This window comes from Lycorma delicatula, chromosome 3 (assembly GCF_047948215.1).
Source record: "Lycorma delicatula isolate Av1 chromosome 3, ASM4794821v1, whole genome shotgun sequence".
NCBI classification, from domain to species: Eukaryota; Metazoa; Arthropoda; class Insecta; order Hemiptera; family Fulgoridae; genus Lycorma; species Lycorma delicatula.
Genome location: NC_134457.1, coordinates 157,869,515 through 157,896,411, shown reverse-complemented (window position 1 = coordinate 157,896,411; position 26,897 = coordinate 157,869,515). Strand labels below are relative to the sequence as shown.

The following is a 26,897-nucleotide window of genomic DNA, read 5'->3' as shown; positions in this document are numbered from 1 at the left end:
TTAAGCATTTCATTCATTATTTTCTTGGAATAAAAGCTAGACCCAACCTTGGGTAGTTGGAACGAAGGCAAAGGAATGATTGGGAGCCCCTACCACCTACATTGTTCCAAACGTTATTATTTTTTAGAATTATATTTAACTATTAAAAAGACAAATAAAATAATACTTATTTTACATTTATTACTACTTATTTAAAAAATAATAATAATGACGATTCTTCTTTCGTTAACATTCTATTTTTTTTTTTTTTAATGTTTGAATGCATTAGCGAGGACTCAAAATACACACACACATAAGAATATTCTGATTCCAAATGAAAATTAGCAATAATTTCAAAAAAATAAAATTGAACTATCTTTTCATAAATTTTAACAAATAATTAATCACGATTTTTATTTTTTTTTTCGGAAATCGTGAAATCTATTAGCATGCAATACTAATAGATTTTTAATACTAATAGACTTTTAATAGACAAGAATTTGAATTTCAGAAATATTCTGAAAACTTGATTTTTATTTTCTCATATTGTTTCAAAGATTTCATATAGTTTACAAAACGTTAGTATTACAAAAAAAAAACGATTTAAAAAAATAAATAAAAAATCTGACAAAATTGTAATACTTTCCTGGCATTGCTTATTTATAAAATGAAAAAAAATTATAAATAAAAAAAGTTACCAACGATTTATTTTTTGGGATGGAGTAATTTATGATAAAGTTTTATTGTAAAATTATCATTATATGTATTAAAATAAACCAAAAAAGAATTTTATAAATTAAAGAAATCTGTATTCGGTACTTAACGTCTCCGCAGCAGAAGTTGCGCTAATGCGCCAATCTACCCTTACGTAAAAATAATTGTGAAACATATTTAAAGATATAAACATGAAAATATAATCTAATCAAACTTAACCTACGCTCGCCTGGCTCGCCATACTTGACTAATCAACAGTAATGTTTTGATTAAAAAAGTAATAAATAATTAATTAGGTTAGGTTCAGCTCTTGATGATTGCGGTTGTGTTTTTCTTGTTCCGAGTATTCCTGGTTATTATTGCAGTTTCGTTAATAGTTCTGTTTGTTTTTCGTTTTTAGTTGTTTAGTGATGTTTTTAGTAGTTTTAAATGTTAGATGTTTTAAATATTACCCCGAAATTAAAACCCTGCTGTAGCTGCAGTAGTAGCTGCGGTAGCGTTAATACGTAAGTATCCTGTATTCTTTTTCTACTTCCCCCCAACTAACAAAATCAGTTTCCAAGAATTTTTTTTTTAATTTTTCTACATTTACAATGATAAATGGAAGAAATTTAAAAAAAATCTACTAAAAAATGTACAACCAAAAAAAAATGTTACTTAAGATTTCTTTTTTTTTGTGGTGGTAGTGAATTATTATAAAATGTTGTAATATTATTATTAGAAGTTTACTATTTAAACCTTTTAATAATACCAAAAGTTTAAATAAACCCAGACTAAATTTAAACCAAAAATTATATTTTTAAACTTTGATCGGCCCCCCCCCACACCGAATATTGCTCCAAAAGTTTTTTTTGGGGGTTCGCTTGCACTATTACTATACCTAGAAAACATTAAAAAAAACCGGTTAAAAGTAAATAAAAAGATAGCCTTTTCGATTTTTGGGTTAAGGGGAAATTTTGCAACAAACTTTTTAGTAAGCTAAGCATGTGCGCAATGCATGCTTAATATAAAGTGGGGTTATATTCACAAAAGTTTGGGAAAACTGACCTCCAAAAACCTCCTGGAAATATCGACCCCGAAATTTTACCAACAAATTGCCATGTATACACGATAATATAATATTTCATCAAAACTGGTTTATCCAATGAAACGTTATTATGCTTCAAACACCCGTACGTACAAACTTTATCCCTCTTTTTTGTTTTTGTTTTTTGAATCCCTAGATCAAGAAACGTCGAGAAATGCACAAAAAAACCCCATACCACATTTTTTGACTGATTACCACACTTTCCTTCTTTCAGCATAGCGCTAGAGCTATGATGCCAGAATAGTAAAAGCTAACTGAATGACTTCAATTTTCGATTGTATACGGCTGAATACGGACTTAGGTAAGGAAATAGTATTCAGACTGGGACTAGTTTGTGGATGCAGCCACGTGCGATGGAACTGGAATGGTTCAAACTCCAGCATTTAAAAGGTTAAACTGTAGTGTTAGCTATGTGAAATATATTACAGTAATTAAAAAAATTAAACTATTTTTTTAAAGTACTCGTATTTAATTTATTCTTGCGTTTAAATTTAACTGTTATAATTCAAACAAAATTTACTTTAAACAGTACATTTGTACACGTATTTTGCAATAGTAAAATTGTACGTTTTACACATATTTCTTCCTTTTCCTGCTTAGCTTACGGTAACTACCGTTCAGATAATACTTCAGAGCAATAGACCTCAACAAGCGACTGTATCACGCCTCAAGTGAACCGTTGTTCAAGCAGATTTCACAAAACATTCGTGGAATAAAATAATCATCTTTATATGTTATCAGAGAACTATCTTTTTCTGTTTAGCCTCCGGAACTACCGTAAGATATTACTGCAGAGGAATGAGGATGATATGTATGAATGATAAAGTCTAGTCTAGGTCGATCATTCCTGAGATGTGTGGTTAACTGAAACCCAACCACCAAAGAACCCAGGTGATTGCGCAGGGGCTGCGTACATACCATGTGGATTAGGTCTGGCCTCTGCATGACTAGAGAGGGAGGTTTTTCAGCAGGTGAGAGCCCCGCACTTGCCGTCAGAGCGGGCCTGGCGGCGGCTGACAAAGCTTTTTCCTGCCCCTACGGGAAAAAAAAATCACCACAGAAAAAATCTGCTAGTAAAAATTCTCTTCTCGATCTATGATTATTTACGAAAATGAGTTTGTTTTTTTTTCAATTACGTATTTCGAAAATGCATGTTTTAATACGATGGTAAATTTTACGGTTCAATAGGGGTTACATTTTTAATTAGCATTAAAGTTGGTTTTTATGATAGTTATACTCGAATTATGTTCTCTAATTTTTAAAAATGATTCGTCACTCGGTGCAAAATCTTAGAAATAAATGTGTACAATAATTTACACACGGGTAAATAAATAATCTGCAAATATGTACGATAAATGTATTAATATGGATGGATGGCTATTAAGAAACTTCCTCATCGCTGGACGATAGCTCTATTTTACGAAACCCATCCCTTGCTTTTCTAACTTTGGTAAATAAAACAAAGAAATCTTAGCACGGTAAGTAATTCGAAAGAACATGCGGAGAACCAAATAGCAGTTTAAAGTATATAGATATAGTAACATTTAAGTATATATATAGTAAAGTAAAAATAATACGCAGAATTCTTTGAGTGTTTTTATTTATCAAAAGCCTTATGTGTTTAATTAATGACCGATTGAGTAATCGCATCTTAGAATTTATTTAGAATATGCTCAAAAAGAAAAAGAAAATACGTTAACTATAGAATACAGATAGTCATTAGTTATGTGCAATGAATAGATTTATTTCCTATTATAAAAGAACAGTTACTTAACGAATGTTCATTAATAAATAGGTTTAGAACCCAAGCCTAAACATTAACAGTCTCACAATTGATACATTATCAAACTTTGTATTTTAAACATTAAAAACAGAAACATATATTATCCTGTCAACATAAACAATAAATATTCCTTGTAACAAATCGTAAAGTAGATAGTTTCCAGGTTAGATAACCGACCCACCGGGTTGGTCTAATGGTTAACGCGTCTTCCCAAATCAGCTGATTTGGAAGTAGAGAGTTACACAGCGTTCAAGTCCTAGTAAAACCAGTTATTTTTACACGGATTTGAATACTAGATCGTGGATACCGGTGTTCTTTAGTGGTTGGGTTTCAATTAACCACACATCTCAGGAATGGTCGAACTGAGAATGTACAAGACTTACACTTCATTTACACGCATACATATCATTCTCTGAAGTATTATCTAAACGGTAGTTACCGGAGGCTAAACGGAAAAAAAAGAAGGAAGGTGTTTGATAACCGGGAAATACCTAATACATTTTCGTTGAAATGGTTCCCAGATGCGAAAGTAAAATGGCATTAAAACAACTCCCTTCTTAAGGATACATTTAATTTAAAAGAAAGCAAAAGTAGTGGGCGAGCGAGATAAACAGGTGATGTAAACTTTTTTTTTTCAGTACCGTTCGGTAATATTAGAATCTTCTTTCCATAGTATTTATTTACGAAATATGGAACAGGTGAACAGCATATGTTTCCGAGTAAAACATTCTACAAAAACGTAATGACATTTCGATATCCAACTGAATGATGCGGCCCATCATCAACCGGGCTATTACAACCTGCTTGCAGAATTCTGAAGAACCTGATTTGATTCATCGTTGAACAAGATGCCTGGCAAAGAAGACAATGTGTGTACATCTGGAAACATATATATCGTAAGAACTGCAAGAATACGAAACCAATCGTCGTTCTCTTTCATTCGATTTGTTGAAAATAAGTTTTTTCTTCATAAGGATTACATACGAAACCACATAAAATTCAAACACTGTAGGCACTAGATGACGCCAATTAAGTTAATCGTATGACTCTTTATAGCCGACTTTAAATTTTGTGAAGTTCAATTAAGACCATGAGCTAACGAGTGATAAATCCCATAACCATTTATCTATACATTGTTCTGAGAAAATTATTCACTTGACGATTTACGTGACCGACATATATATAAAAAAGGGTTTCAAGAAAATCCATTACTAAGATATTTATTAAAGTTTTATTTACTTGCAATTACCATGATATATAAAAAATTTAACCTTGGATGTTAACATTTGTGCTGTATACTTCCACACGTCACACAATTCTGACTGGGCAAGAATTTAACTTCAATGAGTGTGATCCCGTACGCAGATGGTTCTTTAGTTTCTAAAAAAAGCCATTTGTTGTAATAAATCAACAAAAAAATTGCTGATCAGTAACGAGCTCATATTGTGCATAAAAAAAAAATCTCAATTTTTTCACCACCCATCCCTTTTCATTAACCTTCTTTTTTCTGTTATCTGATGATTTAGTTGCCAGGACTCAGGTATCTTAAGATCATATTAGAAACGGTCGCATACCTCGGCTCGTCACAGTGTGATCCGGTAACGAATTGCCGATAACCTATAGACCTGTCCAAGGATTATTTTTTTGTATGTTGTCTAGACAATAAATCTAATATCTGAAGTACAGCAGGATTTCTCAATCTCGAGGTCTCGGTGATATTAAAGGAAGGTCGCGAAATTAGCCCACAACTTTATACATAAACAATAATGAAATCATTTTACGAGAAAAGAAATCATTTATTATAAATATTTTACTTATACAAGTATACGTGTAAAGAAAATAAATTAATGAGATGTTTTTCATTTAAAGGTTTCTCCATACGTGGATCTATGTAAGAAACACAAAAAAAGCAAATTGTTTTCAAGTAACAAAAGAAGATTCCTCTACATTTGGTTTTTAGCGTAACCACAAACAAAAAAAACCTTTTCCACAGAGGTAAGAGTGGCGAAAGGGATTATTTTCAATGCTTCTGTGACTAAATTTCCATATTCACTTCGACGAACAATCCAAAACCTATCTAAATCGTCTGATGTGAAGTGTAGTTGTAAAGTTTAATAGGCAGACATTTTGATGAGCTGATCGTGAATCTCAACTGGTAGCTTAGCAGCTGAAACAACGTTTCACTAATTGGATTCACTATCCATCTTTTCGATAAATCATTTTTATCTTACAGAAAATACTCCGCCAACTGGATTTTTATCTTACGCAAATGCAAATTCATGGTATCCAAACTGTGATGAATAATAGTGTCTAATTTTTATTATTATAATCGGAAATGAGTGGAAACATCAAAATTGTTTCTTTGAAGGCGAATAATCTAGATATCAAGCTTCTTAATGAAAGCATGAACTTTGCCTCTCATTAATAAAATTTTTTTATCACGTCCAAGTTGACAGTGAAGTTAAAATTCACGTTCAAGTTGTTTAAATGCAAAAATATATCGGCTAAGTAAGCCAACAGCAACATGTACTCATTACCCTGCAAAAAAATAGAGAATGGCCTTTGTTTATCTTGGAAAAATATTATTAATTCATCTTGCAATTCCAATAACCGAGTTAACCTTTCCCCCGCATTTTCCATCTAACTTAAGTATAGAAAAGAAGAGATTTTTTCTTTTCGCCCATTTCATCGCATGGTTTAGCAAACAGACTATTCTGTAATGGTCAACTTTTAATAAAATTAACCATTTTTACAGCTTAACAAAGAATCTGTTTTTTTTCGGCATATTTTTTGTGGCAAGAGCATGTTTGTGAAGGAAGCAGTGTGTCCATTCCTCCCTTAATATAACATGAACATTTAATTTTTTTAGAAATCCATTGTTCTTTCCTGTTATCGCCTTTGCACCATCATTACATACTGCAATACATTTTGTCCAATTTATGTTATAGTTTTTATTAGCTTCATAAAAAACATCAAAAAGACATTGTCCTGTTGCATGTCCAGGTATTGATTTTAAAAACAACGTATTTTCTTTGACTGATCTGTCCTTATCGCATTCACATCCCACAAAACATAAAAACTGAGAAATGTCTGCTAATTCATCAAGCTGAATACTAAAATATTCACTTGAACTCACTAACTGAACTATCTGATCACGAACACCGGTAGCCACGTAATCGGTTCGCCTTGATACTGTGTCGATAGAAAGCGGAATTTTTTTTTCAATTTTTCTGCTTCTTCCACGAGTATTAAAACACTGATCATATCAATTGCAGCAACCACTACGAGGTTTTCTGCAAATGTATGGGGTTTGCACATCTTAGCTACTCTTAAATCTACGAGATAAGTCTAGTGTACTTTTTTTATCAGTATGGCTTAATTTATAAATAGAAGCTTGTTGATTTCTCAAAGTATGTAGATTTCTTTCGAAAAATTTCAAGAGTTTTCTTTTATGATACGGATGTTTAGTTTCCAAGTGTCGAATTAATCTTGATGGTTTCATGGTTTCATGGTTTCGTCGTAGAACTTAGGGCAAACAACTCACTGTGGCTTAACATCCATGATGTAAAACCATAATTTAAATAACTGTTATTGTACAATCCTGTCTTTTTACCAATCGATTCAATGGATGTAGATGGCTCACTTCGTTTTTTCACAATTTATCAATCTTGCTTAAAAAAAAACCCAGTTACACAGTTTGACCGCATACTAAAAAACTGAAACCTCAATGATTATTTTCAAAAAAAGAAATGCTTTTAATAACTTAAATTAAGGCACAAGACGCACGCTTTTCACATTGACTTTCAAACAAAATTGACTTTCTGCAATCCCTTATCCTCTTATATACTGCTGAGAGCACTATGTGTTCAAACGTATCATATGCATGTTTGAACATGCATAATGCTCTCATAGCGAATATTATGGAAGCAGACCAAATTACAAGGAGCTCGTACACAACAAGGTGGAATTTGTAAATTACTCATGTTTGTACACTTAATACGAGTACATGTATGTTCATTCCCGTCGCTATAAAAGCAGCTAAACAGTTTTAACTAGGTTTCATTGAGTTGTGAGGGACGGGTCGGTAAATATTCATTATATATATATATATATATATATATATATATATATATATATTTACTTTCTAGAGTCATGGAGCTTCTTTCTTTTTTTTCCTGTTTAGCCTCCGGTAATTACCTTTCACATAATACTTCAGAGGATGAATGAGGATGATATGTATGACTGTAAATGAAGTGTAATCTTGTACATTCTCAGTTCGACCACTCCTGAGATGTGGTGGTTAATTGAATCCCAACCACCAAAGAACACCGGTATCCACGATCTAGTATTCAAATCCGTGTAAAAATAACTGAATTCACTGCCTTGAACGCTGGATCTCTCGACTTCCCAATCAGCTGATTTGGGAAGACGCGTTCACCACTAGACCAAGCCGGTAGCTTAATGGGAGTCATGAAGCTAAAAATAATGAGAATCACCGCTATAGTGTAATATCATGCCTCTAATCCTTGTTATAAAGACAAATACAATATAATCCTAAATAAATTGATTTTTTAGGTACAGTATTAAAACTGTTTTTCTCTTGGTTGCCGCTTAGTTGATTTATTTGAAAGAATGTTCCATTCTCAGTTTCTGCCTATTTGTTCAATCTCTTACAATAATTTTCATTATTAATTATTTTATGTTATTTTAACATGTGTACATTAAACTTCGTAGTAAGATCTTTTACTTCCTAAGGTTACATAAATCCAAGTCACAAATTTTTTATCGGTCTCATAATATTATAGTATTTTGCTCTTAATTCAATATAACTTTTTTTTTCAAAAAATAACTTAAAAGGATTAATCGCACGTAAACCGGCTGCCAGACAAAAAAAAATGAAAATTTGAATTCACAAATTCAAGGCAACTGGTTTCAAAAAAGATAACTACTTAGATAAAGTAATTAATCATTATTCAAACTACGCAGTTAAAAAGAATTATTATTTTAATACAAAGATGATAAATAATGAAGAAGACTTCATTAAAGTATGTATACATCCGTAGTATATGCGTAAATAATTTAGGATTGACAAGATCGTAATGTTAAGAATTAATACAAGCAAAGGTATCCACGATTCCATTAAACAATATCGGAAATTCCTAACATATTTTAAAGACTATGAATCATATTAAAGCTTCGTAAAAATGTAACAGATCGATAGCCAACACCTAATGGCTAGGTAACAATATAAACAAATTAATAATTCATAAAGAACCGTTAAACAAATTGAAAATTTATTTAAATTTTTCAATATAAATGTAATAATTTTTCTTATAAATGAATAAAGAAAATCATCATGTAAAAATGCATTTAAATAAAACAATAAACTCAGAAATAAATCTTTTTTTCATTACGCAATATATGATTTATATTTCAAATGACTTAAAATCATACCACAAACGATATAAATGACTTTAAGATAATCTATTCTAATAAATTTTCATAAATAAATAGAAAAAATATATAACTTACAAGAGGACAGGAAAAGAATCGTAGATAACATTTTGCTGCATTACAAAACAATAATAATTTAACTGTAATATATTGTACTTAACAATATATAGATACCGAATTACTTAATCGCTGAATAACTGAACGATTCGTTTTATCGATTTTACAGATTATATTAGCACATATATATTATTATTTAATGCGATATAAATTTAATAATCCGATTATATAACGCTTGTGAGATTTCAAGTATTTTCTTCCTGTCAGTACAATAAACTTTATGGGTTTTCTTTTTACTTACATTAATATTTATAACCTGAAAAACACAAGGATAAAAACGGTGCTTGTTGCAGAGCAAAAATAAAATTAATGGACTTCACTTATCGTAATACTGCATTAAACTATTTCCCTCATCCCTCTCCGAGTAGAGGAAAACATATACGTTGTTTCACAATAGGAAAAGGTAAATTAATTTGTTGTTTTAGTCATTATTATTGTATGATGAATTTAAATATCTGAGGTACAAAAAAAGGCACCGGTCAGGAGTTGCAATCAATAAAATATGACCCCCTTCCTTTTTACTTAACAAATTAGGAGACTAATTATTATTGACCTCAATATAATCTACATTTCGGTTAGTTTAACATGCAGACGTGAAAAAATATAATCCACTCTGTCAAGATATAAGGAAACCAATTAAAACATCATTCTCCTAAAGTACATCTGGGGTGGGAGTTTTTTGAAAACGTTATCGAGTTACTTGACTTACGGTTTGTTCAATATCTATGGTTTTATATTAATAAGTATTTTAACGAAGCGGATGAGATGGATGAATTAGTAGAAAAATTAAATTGTAGGTGTAAACCGTTACCGAGAATCGAATGCTAAACACCTGTAATCTATATTGCGATAAGAATCTTATTTAAATAAAAACCATGTATTATCAGTTTTCCAGAGATCAGATTTATAAGTAGTTTCTTCTAACGACCATTCAAAAAAAAAATAAATAAAAGTTTGGCTTCAATGTAATACAATTCCACAATTCTTAATATTAGTAATAAATGAAAAATCGTACAGAAAAGTAAATGCAAATCAAAACATGGTAATTACTCATAATATAACGGATCGGAAAATTCATTCATAATATGACGTAGCTGATAAAAAAATTGTAACGGATATTCAAAATAAATAAAAAATCTGACGTGGACACTACATGACTTCCTTGTACGCCTATTAAATTACATAAACTCTTTTTTTTTTTAAATGAAAAGTACATAAAATTTCATTTCATTAATAACTTCTGATATGTTTTCATATATGTTGTATTGTTATTATTGAATAATTATTTATTGTAATATTTTTTTTACAATCAGAGGTTAATAATAAATCAATATATTAAAATTAACAAAAAAGTTAAAAAAAGGAGATGAAGTCTAATTTGAACCGATGTGCCTTCCCCTCCTAAGATCCAGATAATTCATTAATTAAAATATTATTTGGTGATAACTCCGTAACCAATGAAAATAAGTACTATTTATGTTGTATCGTTGAAAAGCTCTCAATGAGGGCTGATTACTGCAGTTAAGAAAAAGTCCAAACTCCAGATTTGTTTAGTTTTGGGCTTTTTTGGACACTTGATCCAGTAGATTGCCATCAAAAGGAGAGGTGAATAACTAGATGTTACAAGAGTCCTAAATCCAAACTTTTAACAACCTACGGCTAATCGTTTTTGAGTTACGTGAGATACGTACGTACAGACGTCACGCCGAAACTAGTAAAAATGAATATTTCCGTTGAAATCTGAAAACCGAAATTTTTCGCGATGACAATACTGTCTTTACTTCGCGGAAAGAAGTAAACTTATTGTAAATCTATTATGTAAAGAGGAAGAGGATTTTTGTTTGTTTAGGATAAAGAAAAAAACTAGTCGGATCAATCGCAACCAAATTTTTAACCATGTTTCTTGGCAGAACTGAGACGGTTTTTAGATATATTTGATATCGAAAAAAATCTTTATATATATTTCTTCTGTGCGTGTGTATGAAAGTGAACTCCTCCTAAACGGCTGGACTGACTTTGATGAAATTTTGGGTGTGTGATTAAGTTGATTCGAGAATGGATTAGATTCAGAATTTGATCCGATAGAAATAGTTTTTTTTTTTTTTTAATTAATTAATTTATTCATGTGTTGTTTTTGAACTTGGGATGGTTAAGGTTCACAATTGGATCCGGTAGGCAGCGCTGCATATTTTAGATTTTTTTTAATTTTTGTCATATCAGTCAGAACCGGTAGTTGGTGCTGCGATCGGATTCTAGGATTTTTTTTTTGTTGCTTTTTCGCATATCAGTTACTTGCGTGGTATCTTATGTTATTATTACATTAAAATTCGTATTTTTAACGGTCTACTGTGTTTAGAGAGTAGTTTGAATTAAATCCGATAGGTAGTGCTGTTCTGACAATTGGATTTATTTACATTCTGACTTTTATAAAGTGAAAGGTTAAATTTTATGAAGTTCCGTAACGTTTTGTAAGTTTCTTAATGTTCAGTATTAATTGTAATGATTTTGCAGCCACAACCCTTTTAGTTAAAAAATGATTTTCCACCGAATGCTTTGATTAAAGAGTGGTGTGAAATAAATCCCGATAGGTAGTGCTGTTGTTTTGCCATTTGGATTTATTTACATTCTGACTTTTATAAAGTGAAAGGTTAGATTTTGTGAAGTTCCAAATGTTTATTGTTTCTAAGGTTTTATGAAACTTTCAATTGTGTTCATTTAATCTGTATGTATACTCAAATCTAGCGATAGCGAAGCATTGCCGAGTGTGCTAGAATTGCGCGCTTATTGAGTATATTATATTATTATTACAATTTTATCCGATAGAAAATGTTTTTTTAATTAATTTATTTATGTGTTGTTGTTGAACTTGGGATGGTTAAGGTTCACAATTGGATCCGGTAGGCAGCGCTGCGATCGCGTTTTGGATTTTAAAAATTTTTGGCATATCAGTCAGAACCGGTAGTTGGTGGTGCGATCGGATTCTAGGAAATTTTTTTCCTAGAATCACAAAATTTAATCTTTTTCGCAAAAATATTTCTTTTCACGTAACTAATATACTATGTTCTAAGTATGAGTCAAATCGGACCATAAATACAATTTTCCGAAATATCTCGGCCCCAGCGTCAACTAGCGGATCCATTTTATGTAAAAATATTTCTTTTTATATAAATAATTTATAATCTGAATACGAGCCAAATCGGACCATAAATACCATTTTTTGAAATATATCGGACCCCGCGCCACCTAGCGGGTCCTAACTAATTCAGAAACCTTCACGGGCGTGCGCATAACAACTCACGAAAGTTTCATCGCAATCAGATGAATAGTATAGGAACGCACACGAGACAAACTAACAAACATTCATTTTTATATATACATATATAAGATTTACTATTTAAATTAAATAATTGTCTGAGAAACTCGATATTGACATAGACAACGATCGACATACACAATGACAATCGAGGTAGACGATATCTCTCGACATACACAACGGCATTAAATGTAGTAAAAGAAGTTCCAGGTTATTTATTTATTTATAGATTTTTTATGATTTATATAGTAATCAGATTGGTGAGGTTTGAACCGAGATAAAATTCCGGGGGGTCATAAGAAGAAAGAAAGAAAATTAATAGTGAATTAATATTGTATAATACAACCTCACAAGCACGAGTTTACACATGACGCCGAAGGAGTAGAACCTCCAGGCTAGATGGGTAGGGCGAGCTAAACGAGCCACGACCGGCTAAAAATCCTCTGACCAGGACGGGAAACGCAAGTAACCGTACAGCGCGAGCGAAGCCGCAATGGGAATGCTAGTTTTCAATAAAATTTAAAAGATTCAATTAAAATTTAAGCCGTAACTAAATTAATTTCTAAAATAATTGAAATCCTAATTATAATGTAAGATTATCTAATTGCAACTGTTGCAAAAAGTGTTTCAGATTATATCAATGTAACATAACAAACTGAATACGTAAAAAAAAAAATTAAAAAAGTTTCATAAACTTTTCGCTAAAACCAAACAAATTAAAAATACGTGAAAAAAATGATACTAAAAATTAAAATAAAAGAGTAGCTTAACAAAAAGCGAAGAGATATATTCAATTATACCACAAGATTAGATAGAAAATTAAATACATTTTTTAAATTAAAAAAAAAACTTGTTAAAATTAACGAAGCAAATAATAAGCTGTCAAAATAACACACCAACAGTAATACATCATTATCGTAGGTTTTAGTGTTTTTCTCCCACTTCGAGAATAAAAGTCTAATAACACTAATTTACTAAGTCTAGTAACAGTAATTTAGTAAGGGGATTTCGTTTAATCCCCTTATAAACTTAAGTTCTAAATCGAGCTAGCTATCTCAAACTCATGCAAACGATGATAGTAGTCGATAGATAACCACTACACTTCAAAACAGATTTATTTAAAACTTAATCACCAACAAGCAGTTATCTTTCAGGAAGCCACACCTCTAATTGCATTAAAATAGCTGTATTGAAACCTAGTTATCGTCTACAGCAGTGTACGTCTAAGAAGCAATTAAAAAAATAAATAAATAAATTTTATATTATATATATATATATATATATATTAATTTGAGTAAAGTGCAAATACAAGATAGTTACTGTAAACAGAAAAATCTCAAAAGAATACAAATTTTTCGTTATTTTATTTTGTATAAGTTTTCGCACAAGAAATATACAAATTAAATGAGAAAACTAAAAGAGGCAGTTTTGTTTTTTAATTTTACACACTAATCCAGTAACCTCTAGAGATCATGTTGTCTGTTGCAGACTTAAATTTAGCGTTAACTGAAAAACGACTCAACCAAATTTGCATCAAATTTTCACATGTACATCTTCATATACACTACCACAGCAAAATCTAAATTTCAATAAAATTGATCTAGTAGTAGTTTTGGAGATTTTCAAGCCAAAAATTTTATGCATAAGCCTACTACTACTACGCACACACACACACACACACACACAATTTACTGGGTATTAGAAATTAGTATTAGAAGTTTTTACGCGAATGGTATTTCCCTATTCCTCATACCTCAAAACGTAAAAACAATTAAATTTCATTTCCCAATCACACATACGACCGAAAGTAATACCGTACTTGTCTTCAAAAAGGCGGTAAAAAGACAAATGAGTCCGTTAATCCTTAGGAATTCTATTTAAACGTAATTTAATTTTTACGGTAAAATCAACTTAAAATAACAATAAATCCGATTTACAATAATAAATAAAAAAATTAAAAATTATATTATCTTTTATTTTTAACTTTGATCCTTTAACTTTTTAAAATCGTTCTCAAACAAAAGATATCTTATTAAACTTTATTTGATGCCGACTTCTAAGATAAAAAATTTAAAGAACATTCCTTTTATGAGTTTTTAAAAATTTTATTTATGTTTCAAGTTTATTTAATTTAAAAAGTTTTAGTTTGATTTCATATAAAACGTATGTAGAGATACAGAAAGAGACCGTATAAAAAAATTTCATATCACTTATCATCGGTCCGAAATCACTGCGTATTATTAAGGCGCAAATAAAAAACAATATACAAGTCGAATTAAAAGTGTTCTCCTTTCTCTTTTGTTTCTTGTTAAAAAAGCAGTATACTTTTATGAAAGTCAGTAGGATCTTACAAAGATAATGGTTGCTTGAATTCGTGATATCAAGCTTCAAATGATATATAGTAAACTCGATATTATTCGCATCACGATGTACATTATACCCATTGCAAATGAATTGTTCTCTCATATAAGTATTATTAAACGTATAAGTAAATCTTAAATGAATTTCAGCATATTTTTCCAAATGAAGATACTAATCATGTTTTTCTTCTCTCTTTTTTTTAACAACCTACTACCTATTTTTTAATGATTACTTTTTTTAAACTTATTAATATCGATACAACTACGGGACTCAAGGTTGACCGAATTTATTTTACTATTTTCCGTAATCCAATACATGGTCTGCCTCTCTATAACCATTTACAAGTGAATTTTAAAATTTTAAAATCAATACCGCGTTGCTACAAGGAGTAAAATTTAGGCAGTTGTACGTTTCGATTTGGACAGTTATAATTTCTTGATTAGATTGCTACAGACGATGAAACATGGATATCTTCAAACAATTTGGAAACGAATCATCGACGAAAAACCAGCCAAAAAAAGAAACAAAAATTGTCGGACACGAATATTTGAGGTCATCTAGTGTCCAGTCGACCTGGTGGTATTCATATTGGATTTTTTCACATTGGAAAACTTTCATAAAGTCACACACGGTGTTCTAATTTGCGGTGCCTAACAAAGCGTATTGGGATGTTAGATACAGTACGTTAATATTTGTAAGTAAGTTACGGATTTGAATACTAGATCGAAATACCGGTATTCTTTGGTGGTTGGGTTTCAATTAACTACACATCTCAGAAATGGTCGACCTCAGACTGAACAAGACTACACTTCATTTACATTCATACATATCATCTTCATTCATCCTCTAAAGTAAAGTGAAATAAATACTTTACGGTGTTCCAGAGGTTAAACAGAAAAACAGAGTAAGGTATAACAAGTTAATCCAACGGCTTGGTCTATTAGTGAACTCGTCACCGCAAATCAGCTGTTTTCGAAGTCGAAAGTTCTAAGGTTCAGGTAAAGGCAGTTACTTTAATACGGATTTGAATACTAAATCGTGGATACCGGTGTTCTTTGATGGTTGGGTTTCAATTTATCACACACCTCAGGAATGGTCGACCTGAAACTGTACAAGACTATATTTCATCATTCATTCGTACACATCAACCTCATTCATCCACGAAGTAATACGTTACGGTGGTTCCGGAGGCTAAACAGAAAAAAGTATAAAAAGTTATTTGCTAGAAAAAATCAGATAAGATTTTTCAGGTAATTACCGTACAATCCAGATTTAGCTCCGAGCGATTTTCATCTATTCTAAAAGTAAAAGGAATTTTTGGTCGGCATACGCATATGAAACGGATTGAAAGAAGCTGTAAAACAGTGGTTCGCATAAATTCGATTAATATCTGTTTTTGAAGCTCGTGGAACGCCACGATAAGTGCCCTATTGGCTCCAATTATAAAAATAAGTTGTCAATCTCCGTGTCGGAGTAGTAGTACTCATCCTTTCATACAGAAAGTTCCGGATTCGGATCTCTCAGCCAGGGAAGAGTATTTCATACACCACAAGTTCCTACACATAAGCTTCCAGTTTATGTGGTAAATTACTTATCAACAAAGAAACCAACCAGTACTTTTATTTAAAAATAAAATAACAATATGGGTTTTCGTATACCTCCGTACAAAACAAAAATGTTATCAAATTGTATAAAATTTTAAGATAAACCTTGTACTTAAATAATTCACAAAAAACAAATAATAACAGTAATTTAAGAATAAATAATCTTAAATAATTTAAGACTATAAAAACGAGAAAAAGCAGCTATAACAAGCAATATTTTAAACATAAAATATTATTTTATGGTATTTATATATATATATTTTTTTTTACAGATTTTTTTTATTGGCAGTAAGATATATCTCAGATAAATTTTCTTCATCCGGGATTATATTAGAATCGTTTTCTTCTACAGAATTATCATTATATAACAACAAATCAAGTCAGATAAATGTAAAATAATTTATTTTTTAAGATCTTTCTTTATTTTTAACTTGTTTGTAGACATTTTGGCTCTTCTGTCTGTGTATAAAATTAGTACGTATTTTTTGTGGAAAGGAACAAAAAAAGTATTTTGATTAATACACGTGATTTATCTATATTTCTTAAACAAATTAGCTATTACACAACTTTCGTATTTTCATCAACTATAGAAAACTAAACTGGTTGCTGGGTAGAAACTCACATCATTATCTAATAAAATTTTGATCTATAAAGTTATCCTTTAACCTACCTGGACGTACTGGAGGGATCCATCTTTGTAACAGCAATATTGAGATAATTTTAAGATTCCAAAATAAATTGGTGAGGACCATAACAGAGGCCGTGACTATGTAGGACTACCTTCTGTTTACAAAGACATCCAAAAAATTAGCTATCGGTACACGTTAAACAAATATGTAAATTATCTGGCAGTAAGTCTATTGAACAACGATAACATCAGGCTACTGAATCGTTTCCATGAGCTGGACCTAGGAGTTGTTACCGCAAGAGTGACCTTGAATGACTGTCACTGTGTAGTGAACGTCACTTCCATAGTCCATGTTTTACAGCTATTTATATTTACCGACGAATATTTATTTTATCTACAGAGTTGTTTTCATTTACTGATATTGATGACATTGTTTTTATTTTTTTTATTCCTGTAATTTCTTTCTATTTTCTGTCTACGAATTTAACAATCTGCATGTGTGTGGTGTGTGTAAGCAAACAAACAAACAAACAACAAACACACACACATACATATGACAACCTTCAACCAGTTAATGCAATCCACCGAGGGAACAAAAATGACACATCACTTTTAAAAATTGCTACCACACGATAAGAACGTTAATCATTACTTACGCCTGTTATTAATCTCAGATTATCACATAATTAGTTACTATTATGTAATTATAGATATGTTAGGTCTACAGCAACGTAAACAACGCACTATGGTCGAAAATTGATACTGATTTCAGTTTATTAATTTTAAAATATTCATATTATTTATTTGCTACTTGACACCATTCTTTTTCCTGCTTAGCCTCCGGTAACTACCGTTTAGATAATACTTCAGAGAATGAATGAGGATGTTATGTATGCGTGTAAATGAAGTGTAGTCTTGTACATTCTCAGTTAGACCATACGTGAGATGTGTGGTTAATTGAAACCCAACCACCACCAAAGAACACCGGTATCCACGATCTAGTATTCAAATCCGTGTAAAAATAACTGGCTTTACTAGGAATTGAACGCTGGAACTCTCGACTTCCAAATCAGCTGATTTGGGAAGACGCGTTAACCACTAGACCAACCCGGTGGGTCGCTACTTGAGGCCTTTCTTTCTTTTTCCTGTTTAGCCTCCGGTAACTACCGTTTAGATAATTCTTCAGAGGATGAATGAGGATGATATGTATGAGTGTAAATGAAGTGTAGTCTTGTACATTCTCAATTCGACCATTCCTGAGACGTGTGGTTAATTGAAACCCAACTTCCAAAGAACACCGGTATCCACGATCTAGTATTCAAATCCGTGTAAAAATAACTGGCTTTTACTAGGACTTGAACGCTGTAACTCTCGACTTCCAAATCAGCTGATTTGGGATGACGCGTTAACCACTAGACCTACCCGGTGGGTCGCTACTTGAGGCCTACAGTAAACAAACGTTACGCGTGTTAGTGCAAGTATTTGAATTACAATTCGGTACATATCATGTATAACATTATTTAAGCAATAGCAATACTTCATAAGCAATAATAGCTTTATGACAGTTAAAATATGTTTCCGACACTATTTTAAAAACGATTACTTGGTTTCATGAAACTTAATTGTTATTTTAACTGTAGCGTTGTTAACTGCTCATGATAGAAGTTACTTTGAGTGATAATGTTTTTGTCATTAATTTGGTTTAAATAAGTATCATACAGAAATTTATGACTTATTTGCTTTACTACAATGCTAGAAATTACATTCTGGTTGTGTAATGAAATTTAATAACTACGGCCGAGAGTCCTTCTTGCTATATAGTTAAATAAAAAAAAGGTAAAATAATAGGAAGAGGGTAAGAGACGACAACTCCTAATATTTCCAATACATTTCGCAAAATATACCCTATTTTAGAAATTAGATTAGTAGAAGCGCTTATCGAGGGATGGCGAGCTGAAAAGAAAACGTATGGGGTAGTATACACGCCAAAAAGAAAAGAAAACATTCAAAACCCGTTTTAGGCCAATTTGACGATTTCAATAAAAATGCTGTCAGATCCAAAGTCCACTGTTTCTTTTTTTTTAAATAAACTGCCCACAAGCAATAAGGCACTTTCAGCTGTCAAAAATGATCAGGATTTACCGAAAATTAGCCGGACTTTATCGATTGGTTTCAATTTGCAGAAAAAAGTAGAAATAGTTTTACCATTGATAAATAATATATAGATTTGGTGAAGGAAATATTTGAAACAAATTAAAGAGTTTTTAGAATAACGGGAAAAATGATTTTTTATCTGCATGAAACTTGGGTGAACGAAGGTCATTCAGTCAATAAAGTTTGTTGTGACATTTCCGTTATGACATCTAAACAGGCTTTTTGCCTGATTTAAGTACCGATATAAAATCGGCACGTAACAAAAGCAAACGGTTGATTGTAGGTCATTTAGAGAATGAAGATGGATTTCTTAACAGTGAATTATCATATAAAATAGGTGATTACCACAAAGATATGATTGGTAATTTTTTTTTTTAAACTGGTATAATGAGATATGCAATTACTTCCACTGAAAGTGTTATTGTTACGGATCCATACCACAGTGTAAATTAGAAAAAAAATCCCGAATACACTGTGGCTAAAGCGGATATAGTATCGTGGCTGAGAAAAACAAATCTCAGTTGACACTAAATTTTTAAATGATGAACTCCTATAAGTTAAAAAAAAAAATAAGCAAAAATTTAACAAATATGTAATCCATGATGTAGCTGAAGCAAATGGACATACAGTATTACGGCTTCCACATACCAGTGCAATCTGAATCCAATAGAACTAGTATGGACTCAAGTAAAAGGATTGGTAGCTCGGAATAACATAACTTATAAATTAATGGTTGTAAAGGTTTTACTTGAAAACCGTGTAGCTGAGGTAACGGCAGATAAGTGGCGCAACCGTGTTAAACAAGTGCAGCAAGAAGAATAAAAAATGTGAAAGATGGATTACTTTGTTGAGATCGAGGTGGATAAACTAATTATTAATTTCGAAAATGACTCCTGGAGTCTAATGTTAGTGAAAATGAAAATAAGGTGTTGAGTGGATGTGATTATAGATTGATTCACCTTAAGAAGTTACGGAAAAAAAACAAAAAAAAAATGGTATTAATCATAAAATATTTTTTAATTTATTTTAAGCAAGTAAGTAGTATTTCAGGGTTTGTGTAAAGCACTTACAAATTATTTACAAACCAATTTATATTTGTCATTTCATGAAACCATTATTATTTTGTATAGCTACTAACTGCGTATGACTATTACTGAGTAACGGTAAAACAAAATTGCTATCGAAGATAAGTTTAGTTTATTTAACAATTTATTTAACCTTTTCTTAATTTAATAAGCATAAAACGTTTTAGAATATATCGAAAAATAGGCAACTATTTCTGTACAGAAATAATAATAATATTACGATAGAAACTAAATCAGGCGCGCAGTAGCCGTCGCGCAATTTTGTGTACACCAGTTCATACTACCTTGCTCAGCATCTGCTTTGTTTACTTCGGGCCTCAACAAAAAGTAGACAAATATTAATGCTATATTAAGTATTGAATTTTATTTGGACCATCTGTACAAGTGTTTTTCCTGTAGTGTGTGTTTTTTCTGAGGTGTTGAACCTTCGTATCCTCTAATGAGAGGTTCGTCGGGGACTTCTCTTCACCTGATTATCATGAATCAAATTTACTTGTCACCTATGAAGTACAGATTGTAATTTTTTCTGTTACATAATTTTCTTTATCATATCCAATATAAAATCTCTTAGATTTTGGCTGTCAAGACGAAAGAAAATCTAAGAATATAAATTAACCGATTTCATACTACAAATTTCTGTTTTGAGATTTCAACGGAAATATCCATTTTGATCATTCCTGAATCCATTTTGACTAGTTTAGGCGTGAGGTCTGTACGTACGTATCTCGCATAACTCAAAAACGATTAACTGTAGAATGTCGAAATTTTGGATCTAGGACTGTTGTAACATCTACTTGTGCACCTCACTTTTTGACTGCAATCAACTGAACAAAAAGTGTTCAAAGCCCAAAATTCAAAAAACTTCGATTTTGGATTTTTTCTTAACTGCAGTAATAAGCCCTCATTGGGAACTTTAATGAGTGGCATTTATTTTCATTCCTTCCAGAGTTATAGCCAGATAAAATATTAATTAATGAAATATTTACAAATAAGGGGAAAGCACATCGGTTATAATCAGACTTCATTTCCTTTTTTTAATTTTTTTTTTAATTTAAATATATTAATTGTTAACCTATGATTGTAAAAAAATGTGTATGATGAATAATAATTCAATAATAACAATAAAAAAATATCAGAAGTTATTAATGAAATAAAATTGTATGTACTTTTCATTTTAAAAAATGTATATAAGGTAACTTAATAGGCGTACAAGGATGTGGTGTCCACATCAGATTTTTTTTTATTATAGTTTTATTTTTTTCGATATTGTGAAAAAATGCATTATGAATGATCACAACAAAATTGGGAAAAGTTGGTAAATTTTAAATCAGCTGATTTTTTTAATCCGCTTCCACAAATGTTTTGAAACATCTATTAACGGTTATCAACAAATTAATAAATATTTGACACAAACCTCTCTTCTCTTCCATCAAGATATAATTTGTACCTTCGTTATTTCTCAGAACTACAATTCGTCTACAATCTTTCTTTAATAGTGGAGAAAATATATAAAGTAATCGTTGTTCTTTTTTCTTTTCCTTTACTCTGTAATATATTTTAATAATCTATTGGTTTTTTGCTAACGTAAAAATTTCTTCTGTAATCTGTGTTTCTTATCTTCCATTTGAATCCTACAGAACGAAGTTGAGTTATCAAGACTTATTACATCCACAAAAATTAATATTTTCATTATTCGTAAAGAAAAGTACACTTTTTCAACCTCATTTTTCTAATATTTGTACTATATTTCCAAATATTTTTAGAATTAACATTGACTTCTATCAAATACCAATACCACTAAAAAAGGGGTTTGATTGTTGTTCTAAAACTATATGATTTCAGAGAATTTTGAAATTAATCCTATTTAAGTTTTTATTTTATGAAAGTCTTATTTTTTATTTTTATTTTTTTAATACTATAAAATATAATATTCGCAATAACGAAAATTCACGACATCCGCAGCCATCAGATGTATTTTATTCTAGAAATATATTCATGAGAATCATTAACAATATTGATGTAAGCCGGCGAACGTCACTGGCATCCGAAAGAGAGGAAGACGATGCCATGTCTGAGGCCTCAGATACGCTGTCATCAGAGGTTGAGGCCGTTCGCAGAATGGAAAAACGCAAGAAAGGATGGCCGAAAGGAAAGCCTAGGAAGTAATATTCTGGATCCGAAGTTATAGAAGAATGTAAATTTTTGATTCATGAGAATGTGAATCATTGAACCTTTTTTTTTCTTTTTTTTTTGAAGTGGGATGGGGCTAATGGCCAAAGTAGTCGATGCCCCTAAAACCCTCAAAAAAAAAAAAAAAAAAAAAAAAATTCATTACAAGATTGATTTACATACTATCTTTCGAGCTTGGCTATATAGTTTTTCCTTCAGATAATATAAATAAAAAAAGAATTTTAAAGGAAATTTTAATAATTAACTGCATAAAAGCACTTCATTTAATTGCTCGAAAGTAAGAGAACACAGACCTTGAATCAGTAAAACTTATTCAACGCTGTTATGTATACAACTAATTAATGAAATCAATACAAATAAACAGTTTATTACATACTAACACCAAGTAACGAATTATTATTTCCGAGAATTTCAGAGAACTCATTAGTGAAATAATGGACCTAGATTTATATAAAGTTTCGTTATTCTAAAATAGCCTAAAAGAGAATTATAATAATAATAATAATAATTCGTGTATAACTAAGATTCCAAATAGCAATTAACAAAACATTAATTACTACATTTTATGACATAGTGAACTTTATACATCTATTGTGTATTAAATTTATAATACAAAAGATATTCTTTCATTAATAATTTTAAATTATTCTATTTTATATAGAATTACTTGAATTTATTTTATTAAAAACGGCGCAGAATACACACGTGTTTATTTTAATTGTTTATAATGTTCATGAATATTACTTGAAATACCTTTTATAAAATTTTAATTTAGAAACTGCAAGAAGTAATTTTATAAATAGGAGACTGGAAAAATAACCGGCTATTGACAAGTTTCTAATGTAAAGCTAAAGAAACATTATTCTAATATATAAAGTTTCGGTAAGATTATATATACCATTTGTATTATTTTTTCCGTTGACTTCAACGCTTAATAATTTCATGAAAAGGGTAAAAAAAAAGACAGATCGTTCATATTTCTTTTTGATCATTTTACTGTTGACATATGCAGTTTCATTTCATTGATGAAATTCGTTTTAAAAAACATTAAATAATTCTCCTTTTTTGACAAATTTTCCAATACTTAAAAAAACTGCCTAACCCAAACCCGATTATCAATTTGTACGGTTTTCAACCTAAGGGTTTACTAGTTATTAATAGCTACTTCAGTCAATAATTAGTTTTAAAAGAATAAATTAAAAAAACTGTTTCCTTCGTGTAAAAAAAAAAAAAATTAATAAGAAAACGTGCAAAGACTGAAAAGCAATCATTATTACGGAGGGGATGAAATAATGTTATTTATAATCTATACTACTACATAAAGAGGAAGAGGTTTTTGTCTTCGGCATAAACAAAAAAACTACCCGATCAATCGCAACCAAATTTATACCAATGTTTCTTGGGATAAGCGAGAATGTTTTTAGATATATTTCACCTCAAAAAATTCAGGAAAAAATATATATATATTTATGTAGTGGTGGAGATTTGCCGGTTGAAAACAAAGTTTAATGAATTGTGAACTTTGAATGTCTATCACTGTATAGCTGGGTTTGAATTGAATGATTACGAATAATTAAAAATTTTTAATATCCGAGTTTCAAGGGTTAAAAGGGATTTTTTAAATTTCTTTCGAAACCCTGTTATTATTTTAATTTATCAAATGAAGAATCAACCTGATATTTGGCGAGTGCAATCTTCATGTCAATAAACGAATTTCTAGATTTTTGAAATTCGACCTTGAAAGGAGATGAAGGAAGCAAGGTAAACAAATTTTGAGCAATGAAAAATTTGTAAATTTTCTCAATCCCGACTATAGTAAACAAGAGTATATCTGGGCTTGCAAATACTCTTTAGATGTTAAAAAAAAACATTTTTGGGTTTTTTAATTCCTATTTTTTTAGGGGGTGCGAAAGTATACGGCGCTGGGGCTCAACCAACACAGCCATTGCCACCGTTACTGTATGTGTGACTATCTACACTTGCCTCCGGTTACTTGACAAAAATAAAAAGATTGACCGCTACGGGAAACGCAAGTAACCACACAGAGCGGGAACTGCGACGGAGATCTAGTATCTTAAATATAAAGCCGAGTTTGTATGTTCTCGCAACACGCGAGAACCAGCCAACAGCTAGCTTTGAAATTTTCAGGTTAAATTCGTGTTATCCCAGGGAAGTATTTAAACTGAAGCGCTAACCCCTTTGGGGGTGAAGTTGTCAATTAAAGATATTCATTAATGAAGAAAAAATGAATTACATTAATTTCTATCACCGTGACAACAGAAATAATTTTTGAAATTTTCCTCGTCAAAGATCTGTGTACTTTAGTTATAGTTACTACTACTATTCTGTCTTTTGTAATTTAGCTTCTTTTTCGAGTTTCTATAAAGCCTGAATTCTTTATTGTTATTTATTCTCACAACCATGAGGGTAATGAAAACTGCGGGGATCCTGGCTACTAAAATTAGCTTTGCGGCCCTGAGAGGCTCCAGGCTCGCCTGCGCCGACCTGAGCCACGAAGTCCAGGAGGCAGAGTCATCTGGCTACACGGTCCGGCGAGGAAAACAAGCCCGACCGGCTAGCATAAATATATAAATATATATATATATATATATATATAAATACACTACATTTATCTTAAGACAAAGATTATTTTAAGTAATATCACGTAACGAGAAAGATTATGCAACAGTTATTGTTTCATAACTACAGATGTTCTTTATCAAAGCGGACATGGTTTTAAAGTTTTTAAAATTAAAAAGATTATTTCTAACAATAAAAAAAACCGATTTGAAAAGAAAAAGAAAAATGAATTGTTAGGGAAGTATTTATATAATTTGAATTTTTCCACCCGAGCGTTAACACACGGACATAAAAAGAGGAGTATGGTTAAAATTAGTCAATGAGGAGTAGTACTTTCCTTTCTTTCAACATTTTGAAGCAAACATTTACTAATGAAATGAAATTGTATGAATCAATAGAAAATTGAATAAGGAATAAAATAACAACACTTGACTTTTTACTGCGATTATGATAAGAATTATTAAGCTCCATTTCATCGCCAGACAAATTAGTAACAATGAAAAAAATTGTCTATTTATTTAGCAGAAAAATATTTCAATATCTAGGACATATCAAAACTCATAAAAAAAATCTGACCGCCAATAATCTTAGTCAACCTTCTCAGAGATCGGCTGATTTAACTATTAAATAAAACTACGTGATAATAAAACATTTAAAATCTATTCTATTCTGATAATTTAATTATAATTATTCTTTCTTCATAGAGGAAAAAATCACCCATTAAATTAAAATAAAAAAAATAGTTCGGTACATTTTTCTTTTCTTATATAAAATTAAACGTTAAATTTCTTAATCAGTTTATATTACCATGCTTTATTTAACATAACTTATAATCAAATCTTATTTTTCCAAATGATTTATTAACTCCTGAAGTAATAATCTATCCTTACTGAAACCTATTCTATTAAATTCCTTCAATATTTGGCACACTCAAATAAAATGCAGCACATTTTCTTCCGTTTGCAAAATGCTCACCGAGCAAAGCTTAGATGCACTAAGAATTAAAATATCGATTTAAGCATATCAGTTCATTTCTTCTGAAAGATTTTATTGCTTTATATTTAATCGTTATAATAACACGATTCTTTATATAAAAAATTAATCATACTAAAAAATATATTAATTAATAAAAAAAAAATCTTTAAAACAATTCGATTTTATTTTTTTACAATTAAAAATTTCATTCGTAATAAAATTATAAAGCAATAAGTTATCCGGTAATCGTAATCATCATAAAAATTAACAGAGCTTGCCGCACATAGTAAAACATCTTTTGTTCTATAATTTTCTCCGATAAGATTTTCAGGTACTCAGAATGCGGTTCTGTAGACATCGCATAATAAATCTTAATTAAAATTTTAAGATGTAGATAGAAAATAGAAACAAATCTTGTTTCTAAGAATAAACAAGGGCACATTACTTGGAAAAGTTAATAATATTTTGATTAACAAAATAGCGTGATATTCTTTCTATTTTATTGTACATCATGTACTCCCGTATTTGCACACTATAACTTAAAACTGAACTAAAAGCTTAAATTTTCCTACTAAAAGATATTTCATTATTGTAAATCTCATCACCAGACAAAATTTTTCAATAGATTACTTAAAATGAAAGGGTAAAAATCAATATTTTACTGTCGGTTAAGATGAGTAAAGGTAACTGAATCGAAATGTAAGGCATAAACGCGTTTATTACATCACACGAAGTCGGTCATAAATATTACTTTGACCTTCTTATTGTCAATACACTTGGAAGAACCATGAAAAGCAGCCAATTGAATAATTTACTAACTGGATTTGTAACATCGGAAGCTTACAATAACGTAAAAATAATCCATTTTTAAAT

At 30.6% G+C, this 26,897-nt stretch overlaps 1 protein-coding gene across 5 annotated transcripts in view; it reads right to left on the bottom strand.

Annotated features, from left to right (window-relative positions):
• LOC142322137 (caspase-1-like) overlaps nt 1-26,897 on the bottom strand; it is a 170,904-nt gene that overhangs the window by 80,607 nt on the left and 63,400 nt on the right. The gene's annotated exons all lie outside the window — the stretch shown is intronic.